The sequence below is a fragment of the Panthera tigris genome, chromosome B2 (genome assembly GCF_018350195.1).
Source record: "Panthera tigris isolate Pti1 chromosome B2, P.tigris_Pti1_mat1.1, whole genome shotgun sequence".
Taxonomy (NCBI): domain Eukaryota; kingdom Metazoa; phylum Chordata; class Mammalia; order Carnivora; family Felidae; genus Panthera; species Panthera tigris.
In genome coordinates this window covers 132,236,529-132,254,128 of record NC_056664.1, presented here as the reverse complement: position 1 = coordinate 132,254,128, position 17,600 = coordinate 132,236,529, and positions in this window count along the sequence as shown.

Below are 17,600 nucleotides of genomic sequence, written 5' to 3'. Positions count from 1 at the left end.
AGTCAAGATATGAAAAAGCGATCATTATCAATTATAACTATGTGCATTTGCTTCAAATAAGATTATTGAACTTCAGAAGATAAATATTCTATTTAATATATGTAATAAAACAATTTATAGGATGTGAATCATTGAGGAGTAAGTTAAATAGACTGGAAAGTTAAACCATAACCCCAAATTCAAGTATAAACTTGTTATTGATCTTCCTGAGCTTGGGTGTTACCATTCCCAGAACAATTATCTCTAATAAATTGAAGTGTATGCTCGGATTACTTTCATAAATTGATGGATTGTCAAAATAATGGGATATATAGCACTGTTCAAGATTCCCTTTAAATTTAGTTTAACGTAATACAGTAATTTAGAGAATAATGGTTTTTCTTGTCTCTCCACATTTTAAGGTTTATTTCAGATGCACTTTCCCAGATAAGAGAGCGGACAGAGTGATATCCTCTACTTAAAAGAAGCCAGATAAGTCAAGCTCATTTGATTTTTTTATCTTTTTTTTGTTTTTTTAGGAAAATCATAAATAAGAACTTTAAGCCCTTCTTGAAGAAGGAAAATATTTAGTTGCTCATCTGTCCTTTTAAAAACCCTGCAGAGGTGTTCAGGAAGAAACCTCACTATCTTGATCTTTGGAAGCCTTTGTTACATTCCAGTGACCAACTGTCCAACTTCATTAACTACGACTGGAAAGAGCATTCTCCCTTCCCCCACTTAAACAGGAGAGGCGAAAAGCCTTCTTTAGAGCCGATCTAAATGCTTTCTCAGATAAACAAGTATGAAAAAAAGTGAAGGCTCATTCTAACTCTAAAATAAGGAAGGAACGGTTTCCCTGGCATGATTTTTGTTTGTTTTCATCTGATAATAAGTTTATGTATCATAAGGATGCATGGTGTGTGTATCAGACAAGAAGAGCTCCAACACCGTTTCCTTAAAACATGCAGGTCACGTGAAAAGTATTATTGGTTGCATGTGACTAAGAACAATTTCAACAACGAAAAATAAACACGTAAAGTGATCCACAGAACGAAAGCAGACACCTTCTGCACTTAGATGAAAGGAAACACACATGCACGTGCACACACGTGCACACATACACACAAATGAACGTGCTCAGGAATGAATAGGGCAGAATTCCACTCGGGTCAGAAAAGCCAACCGGGAGCAGCTTCATAATATTACTACAGTTTTGGTTGTTACTCTATTTTTTGCCTACACAAAACTCACCTTTCTTTATTCAAGGACGTCTGTTAAACAAAAAGGCCACAGCCACTGACCAGAATCTTGTTTTATGTACAGTAAAACCCTAGATTGTAACTTGGTGTGCAAATGTTCCGGGGGACAAGCAAACATTTCTAATAAATTTTAACTTGATAAACGAGTGATGTCTTGCAATACGAGCCGTACGTGATGCTGAATGTCACGTGATCACAACTGAGCCGATGGTCCTCCAAAATTCGCTTTGATACACAAGCGCCTTGGATGACAAGCGTGTTTCCAGAAGGAATTATGGTCACAAACCCACGTTTTACTGTATTTCAAACTATGTCATCAGACTTAGCATTGTTAGTGTAATTTGCAAACTTCAATCAGGAAGTCCTTTATGTGTTTCTCATCAGCGCGCACACACACACACACACACACACATCCTGGAAATAGATGTAAGGTCTAATTTTAAGGAACCCAATATAACAGCTCTTAGCCTTCTTCAAAGAAATGCCAACATGGTGAGCTTTGCAAACGTACCAGAACAGAGGAGGAAAGAAGCAGAGACGCGTGTAGATACACACACTGGAGGGTCGTGTTTTGTAAGACAGCACTGCCCTCAGGTTGGGGATGGGGACCACACTAAATATCCATTTTTCCACATATTCAAGGTTTTACTCAGCCGTTTCGCCTTCTGCGCAGTTATAATCAGATGCTGTGTACCGCCCCGGCCCCTGGGAATGGCTCACGGGTAACACGCCAATAACACATGTGACCTCTATCACTTATGGCAAAAAAGTAAGCCACTTAGAACCACCATCCAAGGAAAAGTACCATTTCTGTTTGCCTTTCTATTGTAATGCTCATCCCCTGTATCCAGAAAATAGATACGTTTCAACAATGAAGAGTACACTAGGTCTAATAAAATCAACATGTTCCACATTGAAGTCATTGTTCCATTCAAACTCTTAGATCCCTGCAAACAAATGTGAAACTCTGGAGAATTCTGAACAATTATCTAGTCAAAGGCTTTGAAGCTTCTTTATCAAAGACCCCTAGGGCAACAGAGAATGCAAACATCCTGGGGGGGTTGGGGACTGGCCCAAAGGGCCCTCACACATCACCACCATCAGGAAGGAGGCAAGCATATCAATCCAGGGGCTTTGCAAATTCTGCACACCCCCAGCGTGAAAACATGTTTCCCCTGCGTGTCTACCCTTGGGTTTCTCAAACTTCTGGTTTGAAAAGTAGGATTTCATGTCTTTGCCTCTAGGAGACGAATATCTATATTATATGTCTTACTATAAAATCAAGACTGACTCAACTCATGATTTCCCTGTTTTCTTTAAAAAAAAGAAAAAATCTAAGAAAATCCCACAGATGTCATTCTAGGATGAATGCCTCCATGTACACCTCAAGAAACAAACCTCCCAGTTTGCAAACTAAATACCACACTTAACACAATTTTAAAGCCCAGATCATGCACTTATCTAAAGTAATGTCCAGTTCCTTGCTGCAATCCCAAGTGCTCTGACAGTTAACTGGCCAACATCAAGACCGAGGACTGGCCCAATGGTAACAAAACCTTGGGTGTGTCTTACAAAAGAAAGCAACTGACGCTAAAATCCCTAGGCAGACAGGTCACAACCACATTAGGCAAGTAATTTGATCTTATTTACAAATTTCTGCTTCTTCTGTAAAAAAAAAAAAAAAAATCAACTAAGTATTTTAGGGGAAAAAATAAGCATTTTAAGAATCACCAGATTCTTCCTGCTTTATTTGTACGACTGATAAAACATTCTGAAGCGAGGTCTAAGTTCCAGAAAAAGAAAGTAGCAACATGCCAAGGGTAAGCTTGTGTGAATCTGCAACTTTGGAACCCAAAACATAAGCGGATTCCTGTACAACAGGAGAGTGGAACCAAGTTTCTTAATACAAAGGAAGTTCTCGTTTACCTGAAATAAACTCTCTTTACATTTAAATCCCATGGGTTGGTAAATTCCAGTGGAATATGGATCTAAGATAAGTAATGAAATGTAGCGGGAAATCAATGAAATATAATTTAAAGATCATTTGATCTAGTATTATTTTCAGAAAGGCATTTAACTATCAAATGGAGACCTTTTTCCAAAATACTCATATGTAGGCCTCCCCACTCCTTGTGGGGAAGGGGGAATCAGCCAGCTTTTCTGACTTACATCTCTGGATAGATCCCTCTGATCTGGAACCTGCTTGTTTCAAAGAGGTAGCCGTGCACATGACAAAGGAATAGGTAACGAAAATAAAGCAAATAATAATGTAATACAGCTTTAACTATATAAGTGATAGAGAATACAAATAATTTAAAACAGCATAATTTAAAATAATGTATCAAAATGAATACAAATAACAAACTAAAGTAAATAATTGTATATTCCAAATGACTTCCCATCTATTTGCTTAGAAAATCAATTATTTCTTCCTACTTCGAGGCAAGAGGCTAACAGTCCTAAAAATTTCTGTCCACTGACCTCAGGAACTGATATACTATTTACAGTACATTACGTCAGTTGCTGTTCAAATATTTTCTGGCAGAAAATAAAACTAGGACCTAGGGTTTGAGTAGAGCAGCGTCACTGAAGTTTTGGGGTCATGCAGGCTTCACTAGGCATAAAGAAAACAGAAGCAGAACCCCTGTGCTGCTGTGTACAAAGGGAAATCTGCTTTGATTACTATGATGTTTTCTTCCCCCGCTCTGTCGTAGGCAAGCAGCTCTTTCAAATAGTCAGATGATCCCCTGAAGAAACATGATGACCCAGCTTGCAGTGTTTTCTCACAGGCTGAGTCTGAGTGGTGATTCTCTGGAGCTTAAACAGCTGAGTCCCTCCCGCCTGTGGGTGGGTGTGGTACAGCTTTCACGGTATGTCAAATAAAAGATTTTGAATTATTTCCCAGAAACTTAACATCAAGAGAATTACCATATAAATATCCCAATTAATACCTTCTCTTTAAAAACTGGAAGTTGTACCAACTCCTGGCAATCTGTGGCAATCAGGAGTGGCCGTGCTGGCCCCTTTGCTCAGTTTAGAGTTTTTCATCCCAGGACTGCTTCTCTCAGGTGCACGGCCTTGTTTGAACCTTGTGGACACTGGGTTTGGAAAACTTGCAGATGGGGGGGGGGGGGGATACGAATGTATTATTCAGGCCTTTATGGACACTAATCTACCCTCTACTACAGGTATGTTTAAAAGTACAATACCTCTTGATATATGTAAAATGTTAAGAATAACCATCACATAAACTCTCAAAAAGGCGTCATTATTGAGTCATTATTATATCACGTCATCTCTTTCTCCATCCTCCTTAGCTTTACCATTCATTTCTATATTCCTTACCTTTAGAGTTTATTTTGAGAAAGAGAGAGAGGAGGAGAGGGAGGGAGAGAGAGAATCCCAAGCAGGCTCCACGCTGTCATTGTAGAGCCCAATGGAGGGCTTGATCTCATGAACCCTGAGATCATGACCTGAGCCGAAATCAAGAGACAGACCCTTAACCGATGGAGTCACCTAGGCGGGCCTCTATATTTTTTAATATCATGACTAGGAAATAACTGACATCCTGGCTTGTGCATAAAACAAACACATACATTTACATGTACACATGTGACACAAGTGAAATGTGAACAATTATATAAATACATACACAGAATAGGAGAGAGGTTAGTTGGGAGAACTGGGGTGGTTTATTCATCCCACTCTATTTTAGCTGAAGGGCAAAAAAAAGCCCAGCTCCAGTGCCAGTCCATCTGTGTTTCCTTTCCAAACCTATACTCTGTGTACTTTAAACCACTGTTCCAAGAATACACTTATTTTAAAACTTCAGGCATTTACTGAGGCAAGTAACCTAAATTCATCACTGTCCTAAAAAGAAGAGCCGCCTTTAGGGAGATGGGCCATAAGACCAACATTGCCTTCAGTATTCTGGCAAAACAACACACAATGGGGGAAAAAATGGGCCGCAAAGAGATGTCGATACATCTTATTGGAGTCACCCTGCCCTGGGGTGGGATGAAAATGATTAAATTCATAGCTCAAATAAACAACGCACAAATTACTTCTTGAAGGGAGCAGCATAATAATACCTGGAGCGTAAAAAGAGGAAATGAAGTTTAATTAAGTGTTGCCAGTGAAATCCTACTGGAAAAGCACAGTGGAGGAGGAAAACCAAAGTCCGGCCTGCCCAAGGATGGGAGGGACATGCTGTTAAGTATAAAAGACCTTGATCAAAAAAAAAAAGTATGTATTTATTATATATAACATATTATAATACATGCATAATAACATTAGATGCTATATAACACTCATACATATTTGAATGTTCACCTAACCACAAGCCAATCTTCTCTCTCTCTACTAAGATATTGACTTGTCTTTTTAGTTTTTAAAAACACTTCTCTTTTTATAGAGATGAGTTCAAAACTCAAATCGAACTGATATGTCTCGTTTTAGTTAATATGAATAAATACATATACACATTTAAACACATCTGGTATTTAACCAATCAGCATTAAAAAGTCAGTGAGTTTAAGAACAGGCACCAGACTAAAATTTGTACTTTTGGATGGAACATGTTAAGGAAGAAAAATGAGACCAAGAGAAATCCAATTTTTAGACTAAATATTAAGATACGTGTTTAATTTTTGAATCTATTTTAGGTTTCCCTTGGTCAAAATATGATAAAGACTGTAGTCTTTATCTAAAACAGCCTTAGGAACAAATAAACTTAAAAGAAAATGTTTTTTGTTTTTTTTTTTTTTAAAGGGGCACTTGGGTGACTCAGTCAGTTAAGCGTCGGACACTTGATTCTCAGTTAAGGTGGGTCATGATCTCCTGGTTTCGCAAGTCCGAGCCCTGCATCTGGCTCTATGCGGATGGTGCAGAGTCTGCTTGGGATTCTCTCTCCCTCCCTCTCTCTCTGCCCCTCCCCTGCTCACGCTGTCTCTGTCTCTCTCAGCATAAATAAGCAAACAAACAAACAAACTTAAAAAAAAATTTAAAACAGCCTTAGGAACTATCAAAGCTCAAACCCTTCAAAATAAGCTCTCAAGAAAGGATGTGTCAATAATCAAGGCACACACACGTTAATCCCTTGCTTTCCCGAGACCATGTACATCCACGTGTTAGCCCTTGTGAGTTTCACTGCATGTAGGAGCTGTTCAGTGCAAGCTGTAAAAATTATCTGTCAATATAGAAAACAAAATTTTCCCTCTCATTTATGATTACATTTTATATTAAGGAGTAATTTTGTGGCGAAATTTTCAGTGAATATGTTAAATGAGTGAATTAAAGAATGTAAAATGGCTAGGATTTATTTAGCACTTCTTATAATTACGATTACTAATAATAGGAAATACATACCAGTGACTATTAACCAGACTATATACCTTATATTTATCAATTCATTTAGTCTGTACAACAACCATATGCATGAGATTAATAACACTGTCATTCTACTGATGAGGAAACTGACACATTCACAAATGTTACATAAACTTGCCTGATGTCACATTACTAAAAGGTGGCCCAGCCAGCATTTGAAGGGATGTAGTCTGCCTCCAGAGTCTCTTAATTGTGTGCCAAGCATTATGATAGGACCTTGTGATGGTTAATTTTATGTATCAACTTAACTGGGCCATGGGACACCCAGATATTTGGTTGAACTTTGCTCTGAGTGAGTCTGAGGGTCTTTTTGGATGAGATTAACGTTTGAATTGGAAGACTGAATAAAGTAGACAGCCCTCTCCAATGTGGGTGGGCCTAATCCAATCTGTTGAAGGTCTAGAAAGAACCAAAACTAGTAAGAGAGAATTCACGCTGTCTGACTGCCTTAAAGCTGGAACACCAGTCTTCTCCCTTTGGACTTGGACTTGAATTTATACCATTGGTTCTCCTGTTTCCTAGGCTTTTGAACTCAGACTGGAACTCTCTATATACCATTAGCTCTAGTGGGTCTCCAGCTTGCCAACCATGGATCTTGTGACTTCTCAGCCTCTATAACAATGTGAGCCAATACTTTAGAACAAATTTCTTTATATGTGTCTCATATCGGTTCTGTTTCTCTGTAAAGCCCAGACTGATATAGACCTTAATATATATAATCTCACTTAATCCTCATATCTACCCAACTAGAGAAGTAATAGTAGTCACATTCTTATAGATCCCCAAATGATGTCCAATGTTGCACTGCTAGGGAGGTTTGAAGCTAAGTCTAAATCTAGAATCCATACACTCTCCCCGTAGTTGTAGTACCCAATCTGAACATATGAAAACAGATGAGAAAGTTTCAGGCTAAGAGAAAACATCAGCTCTCTGGTCTTTTCCTTTCCCAATCATTTCCACCATGGTGACCCCTTAGACATCTCTACAGATAACCACACACCTTGAAACCCCAGTGAAACTCCCCCTTGAATGGAAAAGAATAAGTAGACTTTTAAAAAAGATTATAAAATATAAGTAGACTTTAACAAAATGATAAATTATACAACCTCTGGAATTCTGAAGACTTCATGCTATCCCTTCACACTATACTAAAACTTAACTCAGTGATAGACCCATCAACCACATTTGGCACTGTTAGTCCTTGTTCAAGAATCTCACCATCTCCACTTTGATTACAGACCCCTTCTCTCTCCCTTTAAGCTGAGAGGCCATCCATCAATTCATTAGAAACACGTAAGGTTTTGGGACGAGCTCTCAGACTACTGTAGTTACACTACAGTGAGCAGTAACAGAAATCAGGCATCCTTTCACATACACACACAAATAGTTATTTCTGATAACAAGCAAAGGCAATAACAACAAAAAACCCTCCTCTAACATTCTCTGCCACTATAATAGCTGCCTTTGACAACTAAATACCAAGTAATCAAAACAAATGTTAATTAGTACCCAGCATTTACTATTCATAGAGACAGGCCATCATCTGTTAATTATCAGACCAATAACAGAGTATCGATCACAATTTGTCAACTTGGAAATAATTAAAACCAGTAAAAGAGAGTAGAATCTTTCAGTAAACAATGGGCTTTCATTTCAGAAACGCTTAGCCAGCTCTTCTATTGTACATTACGCTCTTCGTCAATAAGTGCTTTTCATATAATTGTCTCTCTCTTGATTGTGCTGGTTTTTAAAACAAAAATTATGTGGTTTAGTGAGAACATATTAGGCACATATATCATTTTGGCAGCCAATATCAAGCCATGATGGAATTAAGAGAGTCAATACCTAGCAGAAGTCATAAGATCAGTTTTTCCTATGTGTTTGTACGTCAAAACACTGTTAGTTAAATTCGTTTTCAAAAACCTTTACTGAGTGCTAACTCTGTGCTTTCTTGATATGGATTTAATTATTCAGATATGTGCTTTTACAACGTAAATAAACATAGAGCAGTGATCCTCACAGAATGAGGCAAAATCCATTATTTGCTTTGTCTTAAGACTCCTCAGTCAATGTAAAGTCAATTTCCAATCGAAAGGGAAGAAAACATAAATGCTACTGGAACGCAGTCTTAAAAAACAGTCCTTAACACACTATCCCTTCTTCAGGAGTCATGTCTTCAAAAACATTTATTTATAATTTTTCAAGAAAATGCAACCTGTAAGGACTAAAACCACTTAGAGCATGAATTTATGGCCAAACTTTCTCTGACACAAGTCAGCTACCTCTACGTGTGCCGGAGTTCTCCAGTTATCCCAATATAAACTGTCCTGTGTTATAAGGAAAAAAATTAATCATAGGGGGAAATTAAGTTTTAGTTGTATATAAGAGTTAATATTGAAATACCTATTTTGCTTCATTTCTGCTTCCATCACAAGGATAAGTTCACTAAGTTTTCACACAGATAAATTCAAATTTCGAGGAAGAAAAAACTAACTCGAGTTACTGATCATTAACATTGTCCCAGGGAATGAATGGTCCTTTTCTAGCTGTGGGGATAGGCTAAGTGTTTTCCTCTGCCAAATCTCAGCAGCTCACCTTAAAATTGGCTTTAAAACAACTTTTTCTGTGATAACTATAGGTGCTCATTTTCTGCCTGAAGAATTTCCATTTTAGATCCTAGAAAAACATGATTCATAATGGAAATTCTGACATCACATTAACTGTAGCAATCCATGGATGAGGCAGGAGAGAATAAAATCATTGTAATGGCTATCAAAGTTCTACCTAGAGAATTGGGTGGCTAAATGGATAACCCCCTGACTTTTCACCCCGGAGACTAGTTGGATTCAAGTCTTGACTGGAGTGACTAAAAGGTCATTCTGATCACTGATGTGAGAAAGGCCTAAAGTGAAAATGGAATGGTCTCAGTCCAGTTGATTCAATGCTGTATTTCACATCACAAAAGCATAGCAAATGAATAGTCTCAGAAGATGGACATCAAACTCAGGCTTCTAGAAAAAAGAAAAGGGTAAAAAAACAAACAAACAAACAAACAAACAAAAAAACCCCAAGCTAATATTACTGAACTACGACACACAAAGACGGTACCCAAGTAAAATCTTGTTGCGAAACATACATACATTAACAACAACAAAATCCTTGGGCTATTTAATCACTGACATCCTTTCAAACCCTATGTCATCATTGATGCTTTTGTTATGACCTGCTAAATGTTAATCTGGGAAAATGGTAAATTCGTTCAACTATTTAAATGGAAAATATTTTCAATTTCCAGGGAATTCATTTCAGTTGTAATGAAGAAATAAAATCTAGAAATTTCAAAATGTTGCCAGCCTGACAGACCTAACTATGAATGAAATGGAATCAGCTGACATCCAAATAAATACACAGAAGCTTCCAGTAATGCTGAAGGCTTTTCTTAAATGAAGGAGTTAATAGATGTAGCAGGTTTCAAGAAAAATACCCTATTAAATTACAAATCACAACCAGCTCTCAGCTCTGTGTTTCGTTTAGGGTGAATAATTCATTTGTACCTTAAATTCTTTCTCTATATCTGATTTAAAACATTGCTTCCAACAACAGGTGCTTATCCATATAAATTACCCTCCTGATTCTGTTGGAGAATGGCTGATTACAAGCAGAGACGGGAAAGATGCCATGGTGTTGTGTCAGACTAAGAGATCCTCTAACAAGATTCCAAAAACAAATACCCAGGCCAGAAATATTATTACAGCAGAGAAGACAAGACCCAGTCCATCAAAAATAAATCTGAAACTCAGTTGAATAATATTATATTCATCTTTCATAGTGAATTACATGCAATGTCCCTGCCTCATCATTTTTAACTATTTGTAGAGACCAAGCTTCCACCTTGATACAATTTTAGGCTTTACTATGGAATTCCTGCAAGAATCCAAGCTTCATAAAGTGACATAGATCAACAATTCCCATTTTCTCTAGATGGAATTAGCAGTCTCCCCCATTGCAACTTCCGTTTTGATTTTAATGGATTGGACGATTATCAGCAAACTAAAACACTATGTCCTCGCAATAATATATGAGAAACTGCAAAGCTGGTTGGCATGCCCTGTGTACGGGGAAGATTTTCAAGTATTACTCCTTTCAAGATGCCTCATTAGGAGTCTATGATTGCAATCACTAATTCTTTTCTCAAGGGTCACAGAATTGTTCAGATGGCCTAGAAATTGCAATTACGACACAAAATGAGGGATGCTGGCGGATGGTCCTTTCTCTGAAATCCAATCCACTTTTAAAGTACACTGCATTCCAATAATTGCTTTTCATCAGTTCCCTACCTAGTAGTAACATTTTATAATTGTGCATTTTCACTGAAAAATTGCATTAGTCCCCAAAGCACTGGGCTTGTATGAGTTTTCACATCGTCCAAAGTCTTGTTTTCCGGTTCCAGACCTTAGAATTTCCAAATTTCAGAAGTACTGCGGTCAGTCTGTTTCCCTTGCAGTCACATGTCTACTACCAAGTGTGAAAATACAGAATGTGAATGAATGACAAGAAGCCACTCCAAATTGTACAGGTTGCTATATTATTAGAGCCAAAAGTAATGAACGAATGAATGAGTGAATGAATGAAAGTGCATTCAGGATATTATTTTCGTAGTAACTGGAGGAGTTATGAGAGAGTCAAGTATTAAACAGTAATTCTAAATGTGGATTATTCATGGGGCAACTAACGAATGGAGAGAGTGTGTTTCGGGAGACAAAGAGGGTACAGAGTATGGAGAATGGAGAATAAAGGAAACAGATTTTCAAAGTTTATCACTGCCAATGTCTACTTGGCAGCCTTGTTTTGCTAAGCTACTAAAAATATAATGCAGTCTTTTTTTTTTCCCCCATCACAGCTGCACATGAACATCCCTCACTGGGTTCATAGATTATAATGGTTACAGTAATATTTTCATAAACATCAACCTTCTGAGAATTGCTGTGTTCTATGTTCTCCTGACCAACAGTGTCAGCCCTATATGTGGTTGTCATCATAAAACCATTATTGTGGGCATAGGCTTCAAGTGGGGATACGGTATAGAAGTCGGGTTCTGGGGTCAAATGTCTGGGCTCCAACCTGGTTTCCTCACTTGCCAGTTGTGTGGTGCAGGGCAAGTCACTTCTCTTTTCTGTGCCTCAGTTTCTTCATCTATAAAACGGGAGTAAAAATAACCTTTCCCTCATTGGGTGACTGTAAGGATTCAAAGAATCCTCTAAGTGTTGAGAAGAGCCGTACCTACACATGGTAGAGGCACAGTATGTACCCGTTATTATTACTGTTACTGTTATTCTAGAAAGGCAGCACACCCTTCGTAAAAGCCCATCTGAATTCATAAAATAGCATACATAAATAGTAAACTTCCTGATTTTTCTCCCTTTGCCTCTTGGTGAAATTCCTTGAAAACGTTGTTTTCACTTCCCCGCTTTCGTCCCCCACGCTTTCTCTTGCACCCACCCCACTCAGGCTTCCCGACCACCTGCATCAAAACTGATCTTACATGGAACGCCTGGGTGTCTCAGTCGGTGACGTGCCTGACTCTTGATTTCGGCTCAGGTCTGATCTCACGGTTCATGGGTTTGAGCCCTCTGCACTGATAGCGTGGAGCCTGCCTGGGATTCTCACTCTTCCTCTGTCTCTGCCCTTCACCCACTCCTGTTCTCCCTCTCCCCCCAAAAAATAAACATTAAAAAAAAACAACAACAAAGTTGCCACCGGCATGCATGTTGCTAACGTCAATAGACAGTTCGGCAGTCCTCAGTTTACTCACACGGACGCAAACTTGCCACAGTGATCACACCCCTTCTTAGAATTCCTGCCTCCCCTGCTTCCAGATCACCGCATGCCTGGTTCTCTCTGGTTTCTCCTTTCTCAGCAACCCCCTCACCCATTCTTTTAGTTCTGTTTCACCTAAGGATGGAGTGAACCAGATACCGTCTCCACATTCATGTATAACTCATTAAGTGCTGCCTCATGAGAAACCCTAGGAATAACTGGAAGCATAAGACAATATTACTGTTCTTGGTGGGAAAGCAAGACCAAACGATTAGCTTCGGTACGATGTGGGTGTGACGGAGGCACCCTCAACAACTGTAAGGGTAACTATGAAGGGCACCTCTTGATAGGGGTCAGAGTAGTACCAGAGTGACTTCCTGGAGGTGGGGGGACGTTCATGCTCGCTTTGAGGGATGCTCAGGAGATTGCCAAACAAATTATTTGAGGAAAGGCCTACCGGATAAAGAGAACGGCCTGTATAAGACATGACCTGTTTAGGAAATGAAAATAGTTCCCCCTTGGTTGAAACAAACCACACGTGAAGGCAAGCAGAGAGAAATGAAATGTAATCAGTGGGCATGGGACAGCTAATGGGGAATAACGTTTTCGGGTGACGTGAACCGTTCTGAATGTTAGAGATACCACTTGGCTGTTACGACAAAAAAAAAGTTTGGAGAGCAGCGAGGCTGAGGTTAAGGAGACCAGTTAAGGGGCTATTAATGAAGTCCAAGTGAAAAGAGAGGGCAGGAAAAAGAATGCGGTTTTAAACTTAATCCTAAATAGAAAATAACAATCATAATACCATGGAGTTCTTGTACAGTGACAGAGATAGCGAGGCGTTGTTCTAAGCACTCCATGCGTATCTCCTAAAATCCCTTGGACCACTCCATGCTTGTATGTACCGCCACGATCCCATTTTACAGGTGGCGACTCTGTGGTAAGAGCAGGGGAGGACTGTGTCCAAGTTAACAAAGTTCTGCCTACCCGGGTCCGGATTCAAATCCTGGGGCTCAGACTCCATCACACCGTGCAAAAGTGGGAGATAAGAGGACATGGAGTCAAGAAGAAGCCATGCAAGGTGCACAGACACGGACTTGAGAGCCCGACAAGCCAAGACGGAAGGCTGGCCTCGCACCCTTGTCTGAAACCGTGTTACCCGATCTTCCTGAGTCTCGGTTGAAACTGTAAAGTCTTAGTAATTCTTAAAATTGGATTTTTGCAGGCTTATCCCAAGGAATTAAATATGTAAACTGGACACACCATATCTAGCACAAAGAAAGCCCACAGGTAAATTACGGTTATCGTTACTGTGATTATTCAAAAATATTGCCTACATTCTCCATATCAGTGATAGTCCCCAAGCTAGGAAAAATGGGTAGAGAGGTAAGGAGGAGCAGGGTGGGGTGGGCAGTGTTTAGGGGACAGAGGATGGTAATTTCAGGATATTTTCAATCCTGTGAAAAGCATTTTCAAGGCAGGAACTAGATTGTAGTTGCTTCTGACAGCTTTCTGACTTGCTTTCTGGAAAGAACTAGTTTCTCAAATATGTGTAGAGATAAATTTAATTCATAATTCAATATTAATACACCAGGGTAAAGAAATAATCCCTTTATTTTGTCTACAGCTGACCCGTTTCCCTCACTAGCTCCCCTCCACAAGTTAACAGTGAAAAGCATTGGATATTGCTGTCCAGAGTAAAGCTTAGTTGGATCCAATAGTTTAAATAATCGTTTCAGATAATGCTGCGTCTCTTTCATAAAAATGAGCATCTCTATCTTTTCTATTATTTCCCCTTTCCTCCTGCCTCCCTTCTTTCTCTCCCTAAAATAGCATGCAGGTGTATGCTTCCAGTCAAGATAAGCCCACTCGACATAAGGCTGACAGGAAGCAAACAACAAGACATCAGACTCTTCAATATTCTCCAAAGCACTCCTTCTAAAGATAGGTCTGCTCACGTCCTGCACGGCTGCTCTGCTCCCCCCCACGGTGGGTGAGGATGCAATCGTATTTGTCCATCCATGTCTACTTTGTATGTTGGGATATTGGCCATCATACTGGTCAGCCTTCAAGGCCAGAAGAGAACTAAAGGTCTACCCCAACTAGTTAATAACACATTCCTTATTAAACCTTAGACAACTAGGGATGTCACGGACAGCAGAAGCTGTATTGAAAGGTATGTCAAATCCAGTTATATAAAATTTATCATACAAATTTGGAAATAATTTATCTTTGGAACAAAGAAGAATAAAATCCTAAAATGGAAAATAAATGGAAAGGGTTCAAGTTATACCTAATCAATAAAAAAAAAAAGACTAGTTTTGAGGGTTCTGACATGAGTTGTATGTATGCCGCAAAATGTTCTGCAAGAAGATTATATAGAACTAGCTCTTTTCTTGAGGCAGAGCTATATGCATGTTTGTCTGAAATTAGCAATAAGCTTTAAATCATGCAAACTCTTAGGTTTGGGTCTGACATTTATAGGATATGGGAAGTCTTTAAGAAACACTTTATTTCTAAGTCAATATCCTACTTGGTAGTTTCATCTTTTGAAGATGAAAATTGATTTTTCACAATACTGCAAATAGGCCATTCCCCTCCCCCATCACTATGAAGTGTCAGAAACACAGGCAAAGCCCCAACCAACTGGCCACAGGCAGCCTCACAGTTCACCACTTCAGCATGATCTACACCAGACACCAGGGTAAGGTGATTTTTCCGATGTTGCACATTTTTAAATAATTTTTTAAGATAGCTGAATATACTTTTGTCACAAGCTGTCATGTCATAGTTATTTTACCTGAATTTTTATTTCAGGCAACAAGGAAAAAAGATTGGTTCATATCGGTCTTAAAATAACCCAGTGTGTTTTTATTTGTGTCAAGCTCATTTCTCTGTGAGGACTAAAAGATTAATAGATATTGGGTTGTTTGAAATCTGTTGCTATTTAATTAATGAGATCTAGAAAGAAAGAAAGAAAGAAAGAAAGAAAGAAAGAAAGAAAGAAAGAAAGAAAGAGAAAGAAAGAAAACCAAAGAAGAATAAAAAGTATTTTTCTGTACCATTTCACTCTTGCTGGAAGAACTGTGGCGGTATGGTAAAGGGAAATGTTGGGATATCTCTCTATGTCCTGCTCACCCACAACCTGGGGCAGAGGACTGACTTTCTCCTGGCTCACTGCACATTCACCCCCCATTTCTGGGATCCGTAAGTAATAAATCTTGTGAACTTACTCCCTTTCTATGGCTATATTGAAACTGTGCCCTCAAGCAAAATGACCCCAGGGTTTTAACTTCCCCAAAGTGGGAACCTGAATGTTGAAGGAGCTACTTGCTAACCTCATGTGGGTGCCTTGTGCCTCCCCATCCAGCTGGTCATAATCTACATATTCTTAATTTAACACACCAGCTCTAGCTTCTCACTACAACCACCCACAATAATGGCCTGACAGAACAAGAGGGGTGTCCATTTCTGGATGTGATACTACTCAGTTTCTTCTGGTTTTTGAACACAATGTCTGACATTCAATCAAAAATAACGAGGCACATAAGAAAGCAAGAATAAAAAGTGACTAAACAAGGCTTTGCCTTTATTAAGTTCCTGCTTAGGAGAGAGGACTATTAGCCAATAGCTAAAATGGACTATAACAAAGTACTATATTAGAAATATTTACAAGTGTTTTAGAAGTAGTACAAATACAAGGAAATGAGTAATTATTTCTGCCCAAGGGGAGGTGCCAGAAAAAAGCAAATAAGAGACATTAAGTGAGCGTGTGCCTTGAGGACAGACAGAATGAGCCTCTCAGTAGAGGATATTGCTGTGTGAAGGCACAGATGAATGAAAAGGACATGAAATATTGGTGATTTCAGTTAGGCCAATAGAGCCTTGGGGGGGAAACAGTTCTTGCATGGTTTGGTGCTTTTCTCCTGGTGTCTGTGAATGTACATCAGTACACAAAGCTAATTGTTCTCTGCAAACAGGAAAACAAATTGACTTTATGTTGGGGGTGAAGTGACTCCTTACCACAGTGGCCTCGGGAAGAATGATTCTTGAATACCCTTTAGCTCATTCATTAGCTGCCATTGGAAAAGTTGAGTTTTCTTGCTACTGGTGATTGCTGATATTTAATTGAAAAGATGCTCTTAGATGAAAACACCTGTAATCAATGAAGCCTTCTGAGCATCCCAAAGATGGAATATCCTCCTTTCCACAAAGAGCATATTAGCATAAATTTGAATAAATTTCTGACATTTGTCTATTCACAGGAAATACACTACCAATTTTTTTTCCTTTTCTTATTGAAAAGTTGAATTAGACAACTGTATGGCTTGTAACACTTCTCATTAATGGTAATTAGTTTCTTTATTTGAATAACATAAACATTCACATGTGTGTTTTAGAGAGCTACAAAAATTATGACCTTTTGGAAATCACCCAAAGCTAACAGGGAGAGCTTTTGATTATAAAATATAGGAAATGGCACAACTGCACAAAACTTTGAATACAATTAGCTTAAATTGATTTTTAGTGTGAAATTTAAACTCTTACACACAGTGCACTTTATGTATAGGCTGCCACTGAGCAGTTCAGGAAGCTGTACAAATACTCTGCAATTAATTTTCACTCCCGTCCTCATTTTCTCTGTGGGAAAGTTGACTCCCTCAAGGTAGGTAGAGCCTCTCTACAGGTCAGGATAGAATGTGTGGGTTCCACGGGGGCAAGGGGGCTGTGGGATATTTAAATCTCAGGGTGCCTGGGTGGCTCAACTGGTTAAGCATCCGACTCTTGGTTTCGGCTCAGATCATGACCTCGCGCTCATGAGTTCAACCCCTGCGTCAGGCTCTGTGCTAACAGTGCGGAGCCTGCTTGGGATTCTCTCACTCTCCTCTCTCTGCCCTTCTCCCCTTCTCTCTCTCTCTCTGAAAATAAACAAACTTAAAACACTAAAAAACACACACACACACATTATAAATCTCCATTAGTATCATTGATCTTCCCCCTCTTTCATCTAGATGGGGAGGGATCAGGCCCTCCAGAGTCTGTATTTCATTTATTTATGCATCCATTGCAATCCTGCATTCCTCTATGTACAGCTGTGCAGGAGGAGATAGAAATGCAACATGGCCAGGGAAACACAGCCAATCCGCACATCCCTGCTTC